This window comes from Cupressus sempervirens, chromosome 1 (assembly GCF_028749045.1).
Source record: "Cupressus sempervirens isolate cs-2001-9-10 chromosome 1, ASM2874904v1, whole genome shotgun sequence".
NCBI classification, from domain to species: Eukaryota; Viridiplantae; Streptophyta; class Pinopsida; order Cupressales; family Cupressaceae; genus Cupressus; species Cupressus sempervirens.
The window spans coordinates 293,124,561-293,146,664 of record NC_143118.1 but is presented as its reverse complement, the minus strand read 5'-3'; the positions used below and the strand labels follow the sequence as shown (position 1 = coordinate 293,146,664).

The 22,104-nt window shown below is 32.3% G+C and overlaps 1 pseudogene; it reads left to right on the top strand.

The window, feature by feature from the left end:
• Window positions 1-21,838, top strand: LOC149577262 (putative 12-oxophytodienoate reductase 11 pseudogene; annotated as a pseudogene).
• The last annotated feature ends 266 nt before the right edge of the window (window positions 21,839-22,104 follow it).

The window sequence follows — 22,104 nt, the reverse complement described above, 5'->3', positions numbered from 1 at the left end:
ATGGATATCGAAGAAGGATCATCTGAAGGTTAGATAAAATTGTATATAATAGTTCATTTGTTATGTATATACACATATGTAGACCCTAAAGAGAATTTGTATCTTAAGTCTTTATTTTAATTTTTCTTGCAGCCCAAGATCAAACAACAAATGAGAATGTTAATCTAGCTCAAAGTTTGAAGAGAAAAATTAATCATAGAAACATAGATCATTTAATTGAAATGGATGTGAAAAAATTAAAAGAATATGCTAGTCAACCTACACATACTACGAAGAGAAAATTGAATAAAAATTGTAAAGAAATAATTGCACAATTTGAGAATCTTGATACAGTGGAGAAAGCTCAACTATTATCAATTTCACTTCTTAAAGATGAATTAAAAGAGTCTTTGAAACTATTGGGTATATATACAAGTATAAAAAGAGGAAGACTTATAAACTAAGATATTGTTGAAAGTTCTGTGGAAGGGTTACATTCCATTGGGATAAAAACTAGATCTACAAATAAATCCATTGCACGAAGAGTGATATTGACATATGTTTTAAATAAGAAAATATGGCAAAAAAGATAGATCTCTTCACTATCATCTCATATTGGGTATAGTCAAAAGACGATATCACATTATCTAAAAAGGATAAACAATTTGGATGATAGTATATTAGAAGGAAATTTGGCGCTAATGTGTAGAATTTCTCAATCTAATTGGATTGTGGAAAAAGATAAGAACTTAGTCATTCAATACTGGATAGATAATACTCATCCTTCACCGAATAGAAGAGATATCATTAAGTAGAGGATTGGGCCTAAGGAGTATCTTCAACATGGAAAACATTGGTTGGATGTCATGCAACATGAATTGTATCTCTCATTTTGTAATTTAAATCTTGACACAATTATTGGACAAACAATGTTTGAAATATTGAAACCCTATTTTGTGAAGATAAATAGATCTTTTGAAACATGTTGTTGTCAATATCATGTTGAATTTGATTTATACTATCAAGGGTTCTGAAAGATTATAGAAGAAAGTGGTGGTTCTCAAAATACTTTTCATAAATGATCAAGCCAATTCATAACATCAATCTTATGTGACAAACCAAATGATCATGCAATAGGTGAAATAGATTGCATAAGAGGAACTTGTGAAACATGTGGTAACCTGACCAAATTTCCGTTGAGAGATGAAGATACTGATATGATGAGGATGCTAAAATGTAAGAGATAGAAGTACATAAAGTCAGAAACAAAAGTTGGAAAAGAATCAACAAGGTTGGAATATGTAGAGAATGACATACTTGTTAGAGAATTTATGTTAATTTTTTGTAAATTGATTCAACCATATATACGTCATGTTTTTTTGCTAACTGGCAAGCAGAATAGTTTCAAACACTAAGAGAAACTTTCTCGCTCGGGACAATTTATCTATTCTTGAATTTACAAAGAATTACTCCTTTGTTTCTTAGAAATAACTTCAAGCAAAATATTACTATATAGAGTAGATTACTATTATGGTTCAAGAGTCTTACTGACATGCACAAATTAATTTGGATAGTGTTGAAAGTATAGATCAAGCACGAGTCATTAAAAAAGAGTATCACTTTTACATTAGTGATGACAAAGAACACAAGACAAATTTTGTGGAACATTTTTTTAAGACATTTCTTGATTATTTGAAAAATAAAGGCATAAAAATGGAAAACATTTTGTATGGTCAAATGGATGTGAAACACAATTTAAATCAGTTAGACCAATTGATGCATTATGTATATATCATTGATACCTTAATATACCACACATTTGGAGTTTTTTCGAGAGTGACAGTGCAAGAGCTTGTATCAAATGTGCTTTAAGAAAGTATCAAATGGACTACAAACAATATAACATTAATAATGCTCATGATGTGGTTGAGTGGTGCAAAACACATTTTATGGTGCCAACAAATACAAATAGCACATCATCACAAGAGGATCAATTCATACCATTCAGAGTGTTTTGGGAGGTATCATGTATGAACTAATTTGAATATTATAATTGAATCAAATTTATCTTTAATATGTTATGTGATAACTAAATTACGGTACACACATGTTTTAAAATCATTTTTATATGTATGTATGGACCTTACATTCAGGTGTCAATAGAAGATCAATGCATGCATGCAAGAGGGTAGAGAAGACATGATCTTTGCATTTAGTTATGAGTACAGATAGTAATGTGTGGTCATTGTACACAAGAGAATACTCATTTCTGTCTTGATTGCATTGATGAAAACTATGATGGTTGCATTAATCAAGAACGTGGATATGTGGGTGAGTGGACTTTGGTGCCACTAGATGTTATCAATACAAATGAGTTTGAGGATGAAAACTATGATGATATTCCATTGATTTCTACTTATTATGACCATATTTCAAGATTGCTCAGAGTTGGTATGTATGTATATACATACAAGTGTATTTGTTTCATAATTTTGGTTAATTTATTTAATGTATATATACTCATGTACATGACACATGGAATTTATATACATATACTTTGTGTAGGCAATGTTTTTGTAGTCATGGCAGAATCTAAAAACGTAGGTGTTAGCTATTATTTATTGTGTCGCACCATACAAATAGAGAAGCTAACAAAGACTAAAATAAGCGATGGAATTATATTTCCCACATGTTAGTATAAGTTGAATCAAGTACATATATGTACATCTATGTTTTTTATGAATTCAAATTTATTGAATTATTTGATTGAGTTGTATGCAAGTTATGTTGTTGTGTAGGGAACATATTGAAGCAAAATAGAGTACTTAAGAATGAGATTCATTTCATTGATTATCAACCTAAAAATAAGGTATATCAGTATAGTAACCATGTTATTGCCACTGATCTAACCCTTCATCCAATCAAATGACCTAAAAATACATAAGTGGAGGCTCAATATTGATGATCACAGGAAAATATTAAATGTTATCTAGCAACGAGCTGGCCCACTTGATACAAGATGGAAACAACTTGTAATTTGAAACAACTTGAAAATTTTGAAATTTGGTTGAACTATTTGAAATCTGAAATTTGGTTCAACAATTTGGAATTTGGTTGAACTTGATCATTTTCAATTTGAAATTTGGTTGAACTAATTATATATTACTTTTAGTCTTTCATTTAACTTGTGAAGTTTAAATTGTGATTTGTAACTATTCCTAGAAATTAGGAACTTGTATGCAATTAATCAGGACATGTTCCTTGAGGGGAAGAAATTCGAACACTTGTCTTAAGGGGATGAAATTAGGACTTGTAACTAATTATATATTACTTTTTCTCTTTCATTTAACTTGTGAAGTGTAAATTGTTATTTGTAACTAATTATAGAAATTAGGAACTTATATGCAACTAATTAGGACATGTCTTAAGGGGATGAAATTAGGACTAGACTTTAATCATATCTAAATATCACTTGCATTATTAGGAATTATGAATTATGTAACTAATTAAGAACTATGTAAAGTTGATTACCTAACCCTAATCCTAACCAATTTCATATGTATACATCAATTTCATAAACCAACATAATCCAACATTATTTCCAACATAATAGAACATTATCCAACATAATCAAACATGTAAAAAGAGCATAATCTAACATAATCCAACATAATCTAACATGATTTCCAACATAATAGAACATTATCCAACATAATCTAACATGTAAAAGGACATAGTCTAACATAATCCAACGTAATAGAATATAATCCAACATAATCTAACATGTAAAAGAAATGTCTAGAGAATGTATATATGTGTGTCAATCATCAAACATGTATAATCTGGATGAAAGTCTAGATCAAATAATAAATAACAAAAACATGTAGAATATGGATGAAATTCTAGATCAAATAATCTATAATATTAAAAAAAACTATAGATCATCAGGTGCAAGACTATCATCATGATGTCTTTTCATAGTGCAGTCTGAAGACTAACTATCAGGATGCTCACTAGGATGTATTGACCCCTATATATATATATATACAAGAGAGAGTGAAATCAATGTACATAATTTCATATTTAATTAAATCTATTTTAAATTTACAAATTGCATGCAATTTCTATATTACATTTAAAACTCACATGTATCTAATTCAAAAAAATTAAAACTCACCTGTCCACTACTGACATCATTGAATGAGTCTCGACGATGTACATGATTTGGCATCAAAGATGGAGTAAAAAGAGGCATGTCCCCCTACAATACATCCATACATGTGTGCAACAAATCAAATTAAAACATGTATTTAATTAAAAAGGCACAATATGTATACATGCATAAATTATTAGTTGAACAAACAATTGAAATTTTAACATGAATCTTAAAAAACTATACATTTTCTTGTGTAGATGTTGGCATTTGATAATACTTAGACTACTTAGCGTCGATTGTCTCCACCAATACATCTAGATTTTGTTGGGCCTCATCTACCTCTATCTTTGCATCTATAGTAGCATGACTGGTGGCTAGCACACATCCTAATAATGACAAGCCAAGTGGATTGGCTAGATGAGATGGCATAGAAGTAGAATCATCATCTGTCAACAAGTCCATCCATCATGTGGTCGAAAAGATGAAGTCAACATCATCAAGGTTCACATCTAAACTCTGACCATGCCATGCACTGGCTGAAGATTTTGTATGAGTATGTGTATGTCCCTCTATAGCAAGAGTGGTCAGTGGGTGGACCATGATGTATACTACCACCATGACCACTACTTGATCGATGAGAAGAATGTGGCTAAGGATGTGTCCCAATACCACCATGGACATGATATCGAACATCTAATACGAGTATTCCAAGATGCTCTAATATGAATCTATATGAATATAATAGATCCTCAACAAGACTAGTCATAGTATTTTGTGCCAACACTCTAGTGAGACCCTCTAAGTTAGTCAGTAAAGGGATGCCTACTACACTGTACAATTCTCCTGAAGATGAAGCACCAGATGGTGATATGGAATGCTAATGAGACATCAAATATTGGCCAACCTCATCACTCAAAACAGATTTAACAGTTGTGGCAATCTCTCCAACTCCCTAAATCACCCCCCCCACAACTAGGTGTTATGCATGGCCTCATCAGCTAATGGACCTAATATAGGGAAAATAGCAAGTGCCCTCTCTTTGAAAATCGACCTATGTGTCAGTGGTGGATGACTTGACTACCATTCAATTAGTCTACCACACCCCTATCCTAAATGCGATGGTAAATTAGTGTAGTTCACCACCTTGCCTAAGTGAACCTCAGCATAAAGTTGTTGTGCAAAATAGAGTGGAATTTGGTCATTATTTGGATAACAACCATGAGCAACAAGGAAGAGTGGGTATATAAGTGCATCCATGTATGGATATTTACACTTAAGGGGAGAATACCCCTTCACATACTTTAGTAGAACATAATGAGGGAAACATTCCCTCTTCAGTGTATCTTTGGGCACTAAGGCTTGTACCTATTGCAACGAAAGACCTGAAGAGACCTCTCGTCTCTTATTATCAAGGATAATCTGTATAGTACATGTAGAATATGGAGCAACACCATGAATCTCATCTCTAATATATGTGAGGCTTCATAAGATGCTCTAACATGTACTACTATACAAACTAGAGCATGTGTCACTAGCCAAGGATTCATGAAGTCTCTGAATCTCTTGGTTAGTGCGATCATAGAGCATGTTGGGTGAGATAGGCTACTAATCTACAAAAATAGGTCGCTGCTAGGGGGGACAAGTTGTTGCTCAGGGGGATAGGAGGTTGTTGTTGCTCGGGGGGATAAGAGGTTGTTACTCATGGGGATAGGAGGTTGTTACTTAGGGGGGATAGGAGGTTGTTGCTCGAGGGAATAGGAGGTTGTTGATCTACCATGTGAAGTTCAATATATGTAGAATGCATGTGTATATAATGTGCACACCTAAAATTTAAATTTAAATATAACATTTTTAATAAACTTGAAATTTATCAAGTACAATGACATTTAAGAAACTAGAATTTTGTAAACATGAAATTAAACATATAATATGTGTAAACATGAAATGAACATAACATGTATAGTACTACATGGGTACTTTGTACATCCTAAATTAAAATATGATGCTTAATAAACTTGAAATTTATTGTCCATGATGAAATTTAAGAAACTAGAATTTCATAAACATGAAATTAAATAATATGTGTTTAAACATGAAACAAACATATGTTATATACATGTACATAGAATTTGGAAACATGAAATGAACATAATGTGTACATGTGTATATTGTGTGTGTGTGTGTGTGTGTGTGACAACTTCATAAAATTGTTTCAATTAAGCCTAGATAGATCTAGATCACATGGGTGAACTACCTGACACATAACTAGGTTAAATATAGAACTACATTTGAACTATATAATTTAATAGGTATATTGTCACAATCATGGCTAAGGTTACTATGGAAATAAGTAGGACTATGGTTAGAGTTAAGAGTTAGTATTAGTTTTAGAGTTAATTTTAGGGTTTGGCTTTAAGTTAAAACATTAGGGTTAGGTTAAGACTTATTATTAGGGTTATAGTTAGGTTTAGAGTTATAAAATTAGTAGTACATGTATTGTTCTTGTTGCACATGCCTCATAGTGTGTAAATTAATTTGATTAGGGTCACCATTCAAGGTTAATGTTATATTATGGTCAATATTATGGTTCTAAGGTTAATTTTAGGGTTAGGGTTTAGTATTAAGATTGAGTTTAGGGTCGTTATTAGGGTTTAGTCATGGTAAAATTTCATTAAGTTAGGGTTAGGAAAATATTTAGGGCTAGGGTTAGGAGTGTGTGTTCAAATATGGTGTTCTATGTTGAGTGAGCTATTATGGTTATAGAGTTAGGGTTAGTGTCATAATTGTGTTTATATAGTCAGATCATTAACTTGTTTAATATCAGTGTGAAACTTATGTTAAAGCATTACGAGTAGAATTATGATTAGGTTTAGGATTTAGTGTTAAATGTTGAGTAAGCTAATATAATCAAGGTTAGGGTTTAGTATTGGGATTAAGGTTTAAGGTATGGTTATAGTTACATGGTTAGGATTTAGAGATATCTTGTTAGAATCGTGATCAATGTTAGGGTTAATATAATGTTTTGGGATCTTTAGGATTAAATGTTTAGGGTTAGTGTAAATATAGATTAAAGATTTTAGTTAGGATTCATATTAGAGTTTTTTAGGGTTAAGAAGTGAGGATCATGTTGTAAAAATTTATAGTTAGTCTTCACATCATGTGGTTAGGTTTAGGGATAACAAGGGTAAAAATGATATAACTTTAGGTTTGAAGGTTTATGTTTAGGGTTATACTAAAGTTAGATATAAATAGTTATATAATTACATGGTTATGGTATAGCCTGCATGACTAAGATTAAACCCTTGTAGGATTATGGAACTATGATTTAGATTTTATGGTTAAGGTTAGAATCAAGGTCAATTCTAGGGTAAATATATAATGTTTAGAGTTAAGATTAGGATTAAACTTACATGAGGGTTAGCATTGTGTTACATGATATTTAGGGTTAGAATTATGGTTATATTTATTTTTTAGATTAACATTTTAGTCAAGGTTTAATTAGACTTATGATTAGGGTGAGGACCTTGAGGTGAAGTTTATATTAGGGTTGACATCATGACCTAACCGGTTGGAACTAATGTTAGGGTTAGTTTATTAGGGGCAACTTGAAGATTTAAACACACACACACACACACATGTATATATAGGAAATTGAATTTTAAATATTACAAGTTCACGTGTGCACATTAAAAATTTAAATGTATGTGTATATCCACAATATGTATGTATACATACATGTATATATATATGTGTGTGTGTATACACATATGCATGTATGTATATGTACATATGTGCATATGCATATATATGTATGTATATATATATATATATACATATATATATATATATATATATACACATATATATATATGTATATATATATATATATATATATGTATATATATATATATATATGTATATATATATATATATGTATATATATATACATATATATATATGTATATATATATATATATATATGTATATATATATATATATATACATATATATATATGTATATATACATATATATATATATATATATATACATATATATATATATATATATGCGTGTGTGTGTGTGTGTGTGTGTGTGTGTGCATATCTATGTATATATATACATGTATGCATATGTGTGTGTGTGTGTATGCATATATATACATATATACATACATATACATGATATATACATACTGTACACAAAAAAAAACTAAAAACATATAAAATGAAACTAAAAGCGTATAAAATGAAGCTAAAATCATTTAAAATCGGTAAACAAAGGGGAAAATCATACCTTTTTCAATGTTTGATAATTTCGGATGCCCTTGTCTATGTTATGCTTCCAATCAAAACTCTTTGTCTGTAGCCCCACTGTTGAAAATGACATGTGGGGTTGCAGGAAATTCTTTACATTTTTTGTTTTTCTTAGTTTCAATTTAAACTTTCTTTATTAGTTTCGATCAGAACTAGTAAGCCTGAGACCGGGGTTAACAAACCCCGATCGAGCTTGGAGTTTCAATTGAAACTACATTGAAAGTTTTGATCAAAACTAGAAATGTAGTTTCGATCAAAAGTATGTGGCACTAATATTTTTGATAGAAAGTAGTATTTTTTTAGTTTCAATAGAAACTAAATAGTTTCTATTGAAACTTTACAAAACTTTTCTATCGAAACTGGTAAATTGATAATTTGTAGTTGCACAATTTCAGAGGAATTTCTTCCTCCAAAAAAGTGTAACCTACTATTGTGGGTTCACCCATGTGTTTAATGAGAAATTAGTGTTACTCATTTATTCAACATTATCTTTGATCACTTCCTAAATATCAAATAATTTGACTCATGATCCTATACATAAGGAAATGCGTACTCATGAGACTTTAATGTGAAGTGCTAGAGAATGATAGTAAATCTAAAGTAGACCCAAGAAAAAACTACCAAATCAACAATTCAAGAATGTTCCATATATCCCTAACTAAAACTACTAAAATTGCTATTAGATCAACATCTTAGTGACAATCCTAGAATGCAATTAAATGCATAACTATGATCATACTTTGAAGATTTGAAAAAGATATATGAGATCTATATGGATGAATAATCTAACAAAATAAACACACGAAAATACTCTAAATATGATACAAAGTGAGGCTAAAAAATAACCTATAATTATGATGCCAAATGACCTGATGTCTCTTAGCTCTAATATGCCTAAAGTAATGATGCATAAAACTTGGTCCTTTTTCTCTCAATTTTGCCTCCTATTTATAGGATTTTAGAAGGGATTAGTATAAAGATTTCGGATTTAATTTTTACTAAGGGTAATGGTGAAATTGGAAATATATCATAAAACCCCAAGAAGAAAAGTCCAAAAAAACTTGAATTGTGAGGATAAATAGGCTTTTTCATTTCTCTTTAAATCCAAAAGGATGGATTTTCACTTTTGAGAGGATAATGGTTTTATTTGATTTATTTAAGTTTGCATTTCTTTTCAATTTTTGACTTTTTTATTTTTCATTTGAATTGTTTTTCCCCTTTTGAAATGATTTTAGAATTTGGATTTTAATATGATCAAGAACTTAGGAAATTAATTCATTAAATTAATTACATAAATCATTTGATGCTATTATTAATCCAAATGTCTATTGTTTTCCTCATTTTCTCTAATATTGTCCTTAATCATTACTAATTTGATTAAAATTGTGTTGTTGAAGTCCTACCATTTTAGGGTGTCTACAAATGCCCCTCTTTGAGCTAACATGTGAAGCATATTAGTTCAAAGAATGTCCTGATTTTTCTAATTTTCAAACCAAATTTGATGATCAAATACCTGATTGTTGATGCCTTAAGGTTCAAATATTGATATGATGATTGGGTACCCTAATTATTGATGGTTTATTGATTTATTGTTGATGATTGAATGCATGATGTTGACATTGCAATGTTTACAATTTTGCATTTTGAAAGTTCCTATTTTGAACATTTTGCTTGGATGCCCTTGTTTGATTGTTTGTGTTTGAATATTGATATGATGTTTGGACATTGTTGTTGTCGTTTATTTGGATATGGATACGCCACCCCCTTGGAAATAAAATTGGAATTATTGATTTTCAAGTATGGATATTCCAATTTTATTTCTAACAAATTTTATGAAGGAGTCAAAATGAGATAGGTGAATAATAGTGAATAGTATGTATGATAAATACTACTATGGAAAAATACCCATGTTGAGAAAAATGGTGTTAGGGCATTAATTAGTATAAAAGGGTTTAAAATAGGTAAAAAATGCCCCTCACCAGGTTTAAATAGGTCGAAAAGACCTTTTAAACTATTCATTTTCACATTCACCTTTCTTTTTTCTCACTTGGAGCCCTAGTTTAGAGAAGGTCGTGGTCCCATTGCGAGAGCATAGGTTCAAGAGGGGTTGTAGATTTTAGCATCCAACTGACTATGGTGCTCCAATATGTTATTAAAAACCTCCTTGATTTCAATTTTTTTGATTTATGCATGAATTGAATGGTCAATTTCTTATTTTCAACATTTTAGTGCTTTTGTTTATTGTTGTAGTGCATTTGAAATGTTTTAGCACATCTATTAGTTTTAATAGTGCATCTATAGCATGAATTAGCACATCTAATCATGCCTTGGTTTAGGCTAGAGTGCTTTTGAATATAGAAGTAGTGCATCTATGAAATCTTGTAGTGCATATGAATATTGTAGTGCATTTGCAAATTGTTGTAGCACATACGATTACTCCTGCAACACATGCATTTTGTGATAAATGATTTGACATGTTTGTTAGTGACAAAGTGATGAATTTTAGTTTTATAGCATAGTTTAATTGTTTAGAAATGCATGTGCTTGGAATTGCACTCGTATTAAATATAATAGTGCATCTACATTAAATAGCACATGAGGTGTTAAAAATAACACATATATTTAGTTTAATACCGCATATGGTTTGATGGCGCATCTCTGCACATAAATAGCATTTTTTATTTTAAAATGGCGTATTTGGATATTATGGTGCATCCACCAACTAAAATAGCACATTAATTTTTTTAAATAACACATTTGATTTAGAATGTGATTTGTGAAAGGTTGTCTACAAGATAGATAATGTGTCACATAGTAGAAGATTCAAATAGGTGACTTTGTGTTCTAAACAATGATCAATGATTTATTTGAGCAATGTAGGATAGTGATGTCCAAGTGTGAATATCTACATTAATGCCTAATTGGTAACATGTTCGCACATAATCAAAACAAACATAGGAGTGTAATCACAAAATGAAATGTTTGATCAATCAGATAGGTCAAATAGATAGCATGTTCCCATCACAAGATATAGAGTTGGGAATTTTTTTTTGTCCATCTCAAGATATAGAGTTGGATAGATAATTGGTTCATAGTCAAACCAATATCTAAGTAGATAGATGTTGGTGACTTGATTGATGTAGGAGGAGTACTTTGTTGATGATGAACTAATTTGTGCATTTTTGTTTTGCAAACAAGTATGAGGGTGTAAGCCCATGGTTTGTGGGTCATATCCTTGGCCTCTTAAGATTATTGACCAATTGTTGGCCCAGGGTCGATAGGTGATATATAGATGTGGGTTTGGATACCTATTACAAATGCCTCAGTTCTGAGTGAACCAAGGTTTGTTGATAGCTGTGGTCGGGAGGTGGCACTCGGACCATGACACCTTTCACTTATTGTTAGGCAATATGACTATCATGTCGAAGGATGTGTATAGGACATTAAGGATTTCAATGGTAGGAGATTTGGTATATTATGATCAGGTGTAGGATGGCACAATGTGCAGATAGTTGTTTGGGGACGAGGATATTCGTGATGATAGCATTCCTTGGTTTTAGATGTTGCATTATGATCTTGTGTCAGTGGTATTAGTAAGTTTGATAGGAGGATTCCTCCTTCCAGATCAATAAGGATGTGTATGTTCCATTGGATGGGAGTATATTATACAAGACATGATCGAATAACCATGATAGTTATCATGGGGGAGTTGTATTCTTACACATTTATACCATGAGTTATATCATGTGGTATACTTGTGAGCTTCAACTCTATCAGTTGGTGTCACTGTGTTACAATTATGGATATGGGAGCATCTACCGATCACACAACCAATTTGTGTATGACATAGACCACATGACATGACATACATCTATGTTTGTCCAAGTGTCATTGTCCAACCTTATTTGGACAAGACAAAGTATTGGAGATGCATGATAGATGATATGGATGAGGTTGTGTTGAGGCCATGCATACATATAGAGTCATAGGTGGAGGATGATGATGAGATGGTATATTTCTATTTTTCTCATTATTTATTAGGTTGAGTTTCTTTAGTGATCGATAGATTTTATTTCTTGAGAGTACTCATACAGTTCGATCACATACAGGTGATGCCACAGGGACTAGCAGATTATGTCCATGTACATGCAAAGAGACCAGTATGGGGACCCACATTGGATTATGAGGAATGTCGAGAGGCTTATATAGAGATGATATAGTCATCGTGAGGATGGTCACTTAGGAATGATGTTGTAGACGTAGAGATGGATAGTGAGTACACACGGTGCTTTAAAGATCATCCATTTATGAGGTATACTAATCCAACATAACATATCCCATCTATTGAGGAGAAGTCAAGTGGTGGGGAGCATCATGATGATCAGGGCGGTGGTCATGGTAGAGGTAGGGGAACATATAGAGGCAGAGGTAGAGGTAGAGGTAGGCATAGGGGCAAGCCTCCAGTTCTTGGTTGTGGTTGGGTAGCTATGATATTGTCAAGGATGCCTATACCTCTGGGTCCAGTTGGTAGAGCAGGCGAGATAGGTTAAGGATAATGACTCAAGATAATTACATGATTTGGATGGATTCAAAGACATAACCTCATTTGATGGCCCATACATTATATTGTTAAATTCAATGATGTGGGCTCCTTCTAAATGATCTAGCAAACTAGGTTCATTGACCTACTCACCATTTTCGTCGACAACTTCTTCTAGAAATAAGGTTGGAAAAAGAGTTTGAAAGCTGAACCCATTGTTAGATTCTCTTCCTTTAGATTATATAAGATATTATGGCCACTGAGTGTGTGTGTCATGTGTTTGGACTATTTGTGTGGGATCACTTGTCTATCCAAAACTTTCCTCTGAACTCTCTAGATGCAAATCAATATCTAGCACTAAGTTGGAGTCCAAATTGAAGGGAGACTCTTGTTCTCTTACAGTATTTGGGGTAGAATTGTGGAATACATAAAATTCTTTTTTTTGGGTATATTTGTCATATAAGGAGTCAAATTCCCACTTGGTAGAGTCATCATACTCCTTATTATTTATGGTTAAGAGAGTCTCCTCTGCAAGATGAAGGTTGGAGAGGGATAGATTTATACCATCCAAACTTGGTGCATAGTAATCTATGGTGTTTTTATCTTTAGGGACCCAAATATGTGTAGAGGAGGAGGGACCCCTATCGTTAAGATGTTGCTTATCAAGAGGTTCTGGCCTAGAATAGACTGGTAAGCCTTCATGTTCTTGTTCTAAATAACCCACACTTGTCTTAAGTTTGTTTAACCGGAAATTTGCTTCTAGCAGTTCGACTATGCCTTTGCCTTTTCCTAGAGGATCTTCCCCAGAAAACCATCTACTTCATTAAGTCATAATTTGTGCCAAGAATATGGTGGGAGATATCAACATTCTGGACTCTTTTACTTTCATCTTCCCTTATGTTTGGTGATGCATTGTTACCTCTAACGAAGTATTCATTATAGGATCGAGGGCATATGGTGGAAGATGGTTTTCCATGTGATTTGGGGGATATGGGTAGGTCAATAAAGAAAAAAAGTATTATCCTACCCCTTTGTGTTGGATCTTGCATTTTCTTTCAAAGTCGTTCATCAAAAGATCCATCTTTTTATAATATTTATGTTTGTGGGTCCTGTGTAGGGAGATGACGGATCTATAAAACTAGAATAAACAAATTTATTTTTTCCCTTAGTTATTGTGGAAGAGTGGTTATTTTCTTGATCCCTCCAAAGTTTCTACTGGAGTAGATTAGTTGTTGTCAATTTTGTTGATGGAGATTTCCTCGTTATTATGAGGAATAATGGAGTTACAATATTGTGTGTAGTTCTGGTCCCCAGATATGGTTATTTGTTGACCCATATAAGGAAACTTTAAACTTTGATGATAGGTAGATGAAACAAATTGCATATCGTGTATCCACGACCTTCCTAACAAGATATTATAGGTAGCTTGAGGTCAAGAACTTGGCAAACAATTTCCTTTATTATTGGGCTGACCCTTATCAATAAGATGACCATCCCATTAGAGGATCTTTCCTAATCATCATAAGCTTTGATTGTGATCTTCTTATGGGGATCTATGACATCCCTTGCATATCTTAGTGCTCTCACCAGATTTAGAGTAAAAATATTCAAATTGGCACCTCCATTAATCAATGGTCTTTTCACCCTATTTCTATGTATAAAGACTTATATGTGCAGGAGAAATTTTGGGGATGGGAAAAAGACATGTCATCTTGTGCAAAGAAAGATACATAGTATGATGCAAAAAGATTTCTCACCATGTTCTAGAATCTATTTACATCTAGATTGTTTGGCACTAAGGCTTTAGTCAGGATTTTTTTATTTATGGGGAGATTTGTAACAACTCAAAGATTGAGATATGCGCAAGAGTTTTGAGTAGTTGATTAACCAAACTATACTTGGAGGCAGTCGAGCTTGTGGTGGCTTTATATGGGTTGGTGGTTGCTTGCGGCAATACCACTTTAGAGGCTTGACCTTGAGTAATAACAGTCAAAGGTTTTTTTTATGTTTGTCCTTTACAACTATAACATTAACAGTATCATCAAGTCCTTATAACATATTAATTGTGTTGTCAAAATTGTGGGTATAGTTAACCTTTTCATTTGCAATTTTATTCTGGTTGGTTTTTGAAGATTCTCCTTCTCATGACTCATGAAGGGAGTTTAAAATGTTGTGTGGTCTTCATTGGTACAAAGACAGCTGACCTTAATGGTTGTATCATCAATAAATTTGTGTATAACCTTTTTTAGAGCTAAGAAATTATTATTGAGGTGTCTTCGGTTTCAATGGTATGCACAAAAGTTTTTTTCATTCCACCATGATGGTTTGACTCACGGCTTGTACAGTCTAGCTTTTGGCTATGTAATGAGCTCATCAACCAAGAGTGTTTGTAAGACCCTTTCATATGTTTCACCTATAGAAGTATATACATTTGGCAGGTTGATAGACCTATATCCCTTTGGTGGAGAAGCTTAATTGTATGAGACCTATTAATTTTGAGAATTTGACATGGGTGGAGGAGTGTCATTTTGTCTATAGAAAGGATGAGGGTTTTCCTATTGTTGTGTACCTTGGCTGGTAGATGTACTAGAGTTATTTATTTTGGGAGATGGATAATTTGGAAAGTGGTAAGCTTACATTTTAACATTATTTACCTCTACAACCCCATCATTCACCATGTTCTTATTATTGTTTCTCCACCAAGTCTTTTGTTTATCATTTGAATGGTTGGTAGAGTCATTTGGATAGGAAAAGTTACTAGAGAAACCCTTTCCATTCTTTGATATCTTAAAACCTCCATTATTAATCAAGGTCTCCTCTACTCTTGTTGTGTTCTCCAACATGGTTTCAAAGTCTTTAGGATACTAAAGTTATACCCAATAGTTCATGGGTTTAGAAAGATTATTGATGAAAATGTATGTCTTATCTTTCTTTGGGATTTCACGATGGTACTTGGCAAACGTATGTCTAGGAAATGTTTTAAAAAATCTCTTGTGAGTTGTTTTGTGTTGCATAAATCTATCATGGTGACTTATTTCTCAATGTTGTATGAATATTGTGTGATGAATACGAAAGCTGATTGATCAAATGATCAAATATTCAATGGGAGATTGGAAAATAATTCTAGGCATTTTCCTCCCAATCTTCGAGGGAATAACCACATGAGATATTTTGTATAATGTACGAATTCCATACTTAAAAGTAAAGATTTGAAGATGGTCTTGGGAATCGGTTGTACCAAAATACTTATTGTATTTCAAAATTTTCATGTTTGGAAGGAATGGTGACAAAATAACACTCCTCTCAAAGGGGAGAGGGCATATTTTCTCTAAACTAAACTCCACTGGTTGTGCCTTCCATCTCTTTAGTCTCTCCATTTCCAATTGTTATAATTCCTAGAGTTTTTGGGTAACTACATCAAAAGATGTATCTTCTCGCTCTTTCTTGAGATGGTATATGTTGAAGTCAGATGGTAGTTTGGCATCTTTTTTTGATAGAGATAAAATGTATCTCTCTTTACATCTGTCTAATTTTTTTCCATTATGTCAACTAACTCTAGGTTTTGTTCGAACTCATCTATTTTTTGCATTAAGATGATCATTGCTCCCTGACATGAATTAAGCAAAAAATTTTGGTCTTGGTTGTTAAAATTGAGGTAATTCTTTATCAGTCATAGCTAATGAATAATCAATTGCAATTACAGGATCAAGAGTGTTTGATGATCGTGCATATTCAACTTCTGTAGTTTGTTTTGCTATCCTTGCACTTATACAAGTGACAGACTTTTTTAGTTCTTTCTCAATTGCACTAGTACTTTTTTTTCTTAGTGGAATCAGAGGGGAATTTAACCCTTTTAATTTTTTTGCATGTTACAAGATGAAAATAATCTATAGACTAAACAGAAGTGAAATGTTAGGCAAGATTGCAAGTCACTCCAACATGACCAAAGGTTGGTGATCAAATCAAACTCTGTAAAGTTGGGGGTGAAAGGATGTAAGTATCCTTTGATGTTTAACTTTTAAAGAAGTAGGACCAATGATGTTTGTTGAATTGGACTCAAGATATGATTGTTTAAATCAAAGGAATGATGTGAAAGCTCGTGCTTGATTTTGAAAATATTGGTCTTAAAAAGGTTTTTCCAACTATGTAGGATGTCGATGGAGAAAAAGGGTGCTCAAATTTTCTATCTGATTTTGTAAATTTCTAGTGCAAGTATCCACTATTTTGCAAGTTTTCCCAAAAGCATCACAAGACTGATCAAATGTAGTATTATATATTGCAAACACGATATTTTTCTTGTCACCAGACACTACTCTACATAGTGGATCCATTGTCATAAGTTCAAATGCATTGTTTTATGTTTCAAAGATGTTGTAAGCAACTTCATATGCGCTATTTTAAATTTCAAATGCATTATTTCAAGTTCAAAAACACTTTTATAGGTTATAAAGGCGGTGTTTTATCAATTTTATTGTCTTCCTGTGATTTTTGTCTAGATTTAATTGAGAGTTTGCAATTTTAATATTTTCATTTAGTCCAAAATAAGCACATTCAAACTCAACAATGATAAAAATGGGAAGATTCCAAGCACAAACCTAAAATGCAAAAGGCTTCCTAACAATGGCTTTACTCAGGCTAGTGACTACAAGGATTTAGTGTCATCCAATAATGTTCAAATTTACCTCTTTATAAAGAGAGCTTCCCAGCAATGAGGGGAGGTTTTGCACAATCTCTTGTAAGACTACTAGAGGAAGGTTATCTTTTGAACACGATTGCCTTACATTCAATTAAGAATGCAAGTCTGAAGGCTATCTTTTGAACACAATTGTCTTACATTCCATTAAGAATGCAATTCTGAAGGCTTTCCCTCTTACCAACCCTATTAAGGAAAGTCTTGGGAGGTATGCCTTTTTATGGCCTCATAATCTACCTATAAAAAGCAAGAAAAACTAAAATTAAAAGTAGGTCAGGGAGTTTGATCACTCTAAAAGGATGAGAGCATATCCCTACTACCTCAACTTCCAAACACATCAGACATGACCTATTCAATTCTAGAGCCTTTAATCTATGGAAAACAAGAGGCTCTTAATTAAGCTAGGTGTTGTGTTCATTCCTTAGCTAATTCTCATAACAACCTTAGTATTTGTGGCATTCTAATTCACTCATGAGAATGAAGAGCATAGGCCTAGTACCAGGTTGGAGATTCAAAATAGCTTGTTTAACTTGGGCTAGATTTGAAAATAGAAATGCCACAATTTGAGTATAGAAATTGAAAGGGTTTAAGCTTACCCGGTTCAAAGCTAGCAAAAGGCTAGGCACATTTTTGAGGTTTCTTCACTTTGTTTCCATAATTTTGATGACCTAGTTACTCCTTTTCAACTTTTTAGACTCACAATTATGCAAATCAAAATTTCAACTTGTATTTGCTAGATTTTAAGTTTGATCAAATGCGTCACATAAAGCTTCATATCCACTACAAAATAAAGCAAATGTGCTACAAGAAGTTGTAAATGCATTGTAGAAAATGGTAAATGCACTATAGAAAGTTCAAAAGTGCTACAAAATTATACAAATGCATTATAGAACAATTCGAGAGGGTTACAAAATAGTTACAATGTGTTAAATATAATTTAAAAGCGCTAAAATAACTGAAAACAAATCCTAAATTCAGTATTTAGAAGTCTAGAAGTGTCTTCAAAAGGTTTTGGTGTATGTTGTGTGTCTTTTCAAAGTGTTGCTAAGCCTGCAACAAGTCAAATATGTAAAAGCAAAGAGAAAAAAATACAAATCTGCAATCAAAGTTCAAGATTAGCATGAAAAATCAAGTCAAAATGAGGCATTTAAATGGCCCTACAATGGGCACCATTTTGTACACAAGGAAGCGGTTATCTATGAGACTTTAATGTGAAGTGCTAGAGAATCATAGTATATCTAAAGTAGACCCAAGAAACAACTACCAAATCAACAATTCAAGAAGGTCGCATTTCTCCCTAAATACAATTGCTAAAAATTGCTCTTAGATTAGCATTTTACTAAATGTCCTAGAATGGGATTAAATACAGATCTATGATGATACTTTGAAGATTTGAAAACGCTATATGAGATCTATATGGATGAATGATCTAACAAGATAATAGATGAAAATACTCTAAATATGATACTAAATGATGCTTAAAATAACCTATAATTATGATGTTAAATGACTTGATGTCTCTTAGCTTTAGTATGCCTATAGTAATGATGCATAAAACTTGGGTCCTTTTGCTCCCAATTTTGCCTCCTATTTATAGGATTTTAGAAGGGGTTGGGATAAAGATTTGGGATTTACTTTTTTACTAAGGGTAATGGTGAAATTGAAAATGTCTTATTACACCAAAAGAGAAAAATCCCAACAGACCTGAATTGTGAAGTTAAATAGGCTTTATCATTTCTTTTTAAATCCAAAAGGATGGATTTTCACTTTTGAGAGGATAATGGCTTTATTTGATTTATTTAAATTTACATTTCTTTTACATTTGAATTAATTTTCCCTTTTGAATTGATTTTCCCCTTTTGAAATGATTTTAAAATTTTGATTTTAATATGATCAAGAACTTAGGAAATTAATTGATTAAATTAGTTATGTAAATCATTTGATGTTGTGATTAATTCAAATGTTTGTTGTTTTACTCATTTTCTTTGATATTGTCCTTAATCCTTATTGATTCAATTAAAATCATGTTGTTGAAGTCCTGCCAATTTTAGGGTGTCTACAGATCCATTGACTATAAATTCTCGAATAAATCCATGAGACATCCATTGAACATAGAAAGAAAATATATGTTATAATCCCCATTCAGATTTTTTCTTTTAATATTTTTAATCAACCATTCCAACTTATTAGATTGTGCATTCCTTCCAACAATGTATTGGTTTTGCTAGAGATAGCCTATTTCTTGTAACTGTTGAATGATTGATTTTAAGTTATTTTGTGTGAAAAATAAATCCATCTTGTGTTTTCATTCATTGTAGTTACACATAAACACAAAGTACAAAAAGGGGGAGACAAATACATCATGAGTTGGGTTATTGATTCATAAATTACAAGTGGTGATAGATAAAAATATTATGAGTTAGATTGTGCAACAAGACATGAGAAGTGGTGTGACATATTTTATTTGGTTGATATAAGAATAATTTAAAATGATCAAAATTTAACAATTATAAAAAAAATTATTGAAAACTAACCTCCTTAGTAAACTAATTTCAGATCTCTAAAAATCAATATTGTACAAATTAAGATACATGGTATCATGAACTAAATATATTATTATAAATTAGCTACTAAATTATATATGAAGACGAAAACATAATGAGTTGGATTATTGATTCATAAATTAGAAGTGGTGATTACGCCGAGAGGCGTTCTATACAATGGCAGCACAAATGCCCAGCACGGGAATATGCCAAGATTCCTTGTCAATAAAAAAGAATTGGGAGCAGTTACAAACTTCCAAATTAAATATTAAAAAAGAATTCTCGAAATAATAGCTGGCCAAAATAATAGGAAGCCAAATGGAGGCCGAAATAATAGGCCCGAAAAAGTAGGGCCCGAAAAAATAGGGGCGAAATAATTTCAATATGATTTTTTTTTTTTGTTAAATATAATTTTGCATGCACATTCATGCTTATTTTTTGCGGGGAGTGGGGGAATTTGAAACAAATTCGTGGAATGTGAAGAGACGTCTGTTGGGGGATATGAGGAGCCTCTCAGAAGTTATAAAACCAAGGCTCCTCATTTCATTTTCATTTTATGTTTTTGCAGGAAGGAAGAGGTGGAGGTTATTGGAGGATTAGATTGGAGTTTTTGAATAGGAGTAAATTGAAGTTTTGGAGTAACATTTTTGCAGGTGAGATTTCTATTTTTTATTTACATTTTCATTTAGATTTAGATGTAGATGTAAATTGAAATTCAAAATTAGTTATAATATTCTACTTTGATTTAGATTTCAATTTTAATTAATTTCAATTTGGTTGACTCTCCTCCACAACAAACAGTGTATTGTGTATTTAATGGGTGCATTGGAATGCAGATTATCAGCCTAATGGCCAATCTCCAGTTTCCTCCATAAGGAAACCAATCTCTGGAAAGATCCCTCTTCCGAACCGAAAGGATGTGGCAGATTTCTCTCCTCCCCGGCCTCTGAAAATAGAGGAAATTCCCAATATAGTTGCTGATTTTCGAAATGCTGCCAGGAATGCAATAGATGCAGGTATGTTTTTTTATTCTGATCTATCTTGGTTTAAAGAAGAGAATGTTCCTGTTGTTGACATAATCAGTCCTTTTACGAACAGGGTTTGACGGTGTTGAGATCCATGGGGCGCATGGGTACCTTGTGGACCAGTTCATGAAGGACAGCGTGAATGATCAAACAGATGGCTATGGCGAAACATTGAAGAATCGTTGCAGATTTGCACTTGAAGTTGTGGAAGCAGTGGTGGAGGAAATCGGAGCAGAGCATGTGGGAATTCGGCTTTCTCCATTTTCGAATCATGCAGAAGCATATGACTCAAATCCAGAGGCACTGGGACTTCACATGGCGGAGGCTCTGAATAAATATAAGATATTGTACGCTCATTTCTTTGAGCCCAGGATTGATAATTCGCAGACGACAATAGCGAGTGAAAAGAGCCTGATTCCCATAAGAACAGCATTCAAGGGAACATTTTTGGCTACAGGGGGTTATGATCGGGATGATGGTAATGAAGCTATTTCCAGTGGAAGGGCAGATTTGATTGCTTATGGCCGACTATTCTTGGTAACTGATATTTCTATTGTATATTCTCGTGCCCAGCACGGGAAGTTTTAATCTATACAGTTTATTTTGTGCATTTAGTGCACAAAATAAAGAATGCATATGCAATCAATTTTTTTATCAATCTTTATGATAGCTTTTTTTTTAAAATAGAAAATAGAAATTATTCTTTTATGTATGTAGAAAAAAATTAGAAAGATTTTATGTATGTAAAAAATTAAAAGAATTCTATATACATCTAGATTTTTTGAAAAGAATTCTATTTACATCTAGATATTTTGATTGAAATAACCATAATGTAAAAACAAAATATAAAATAG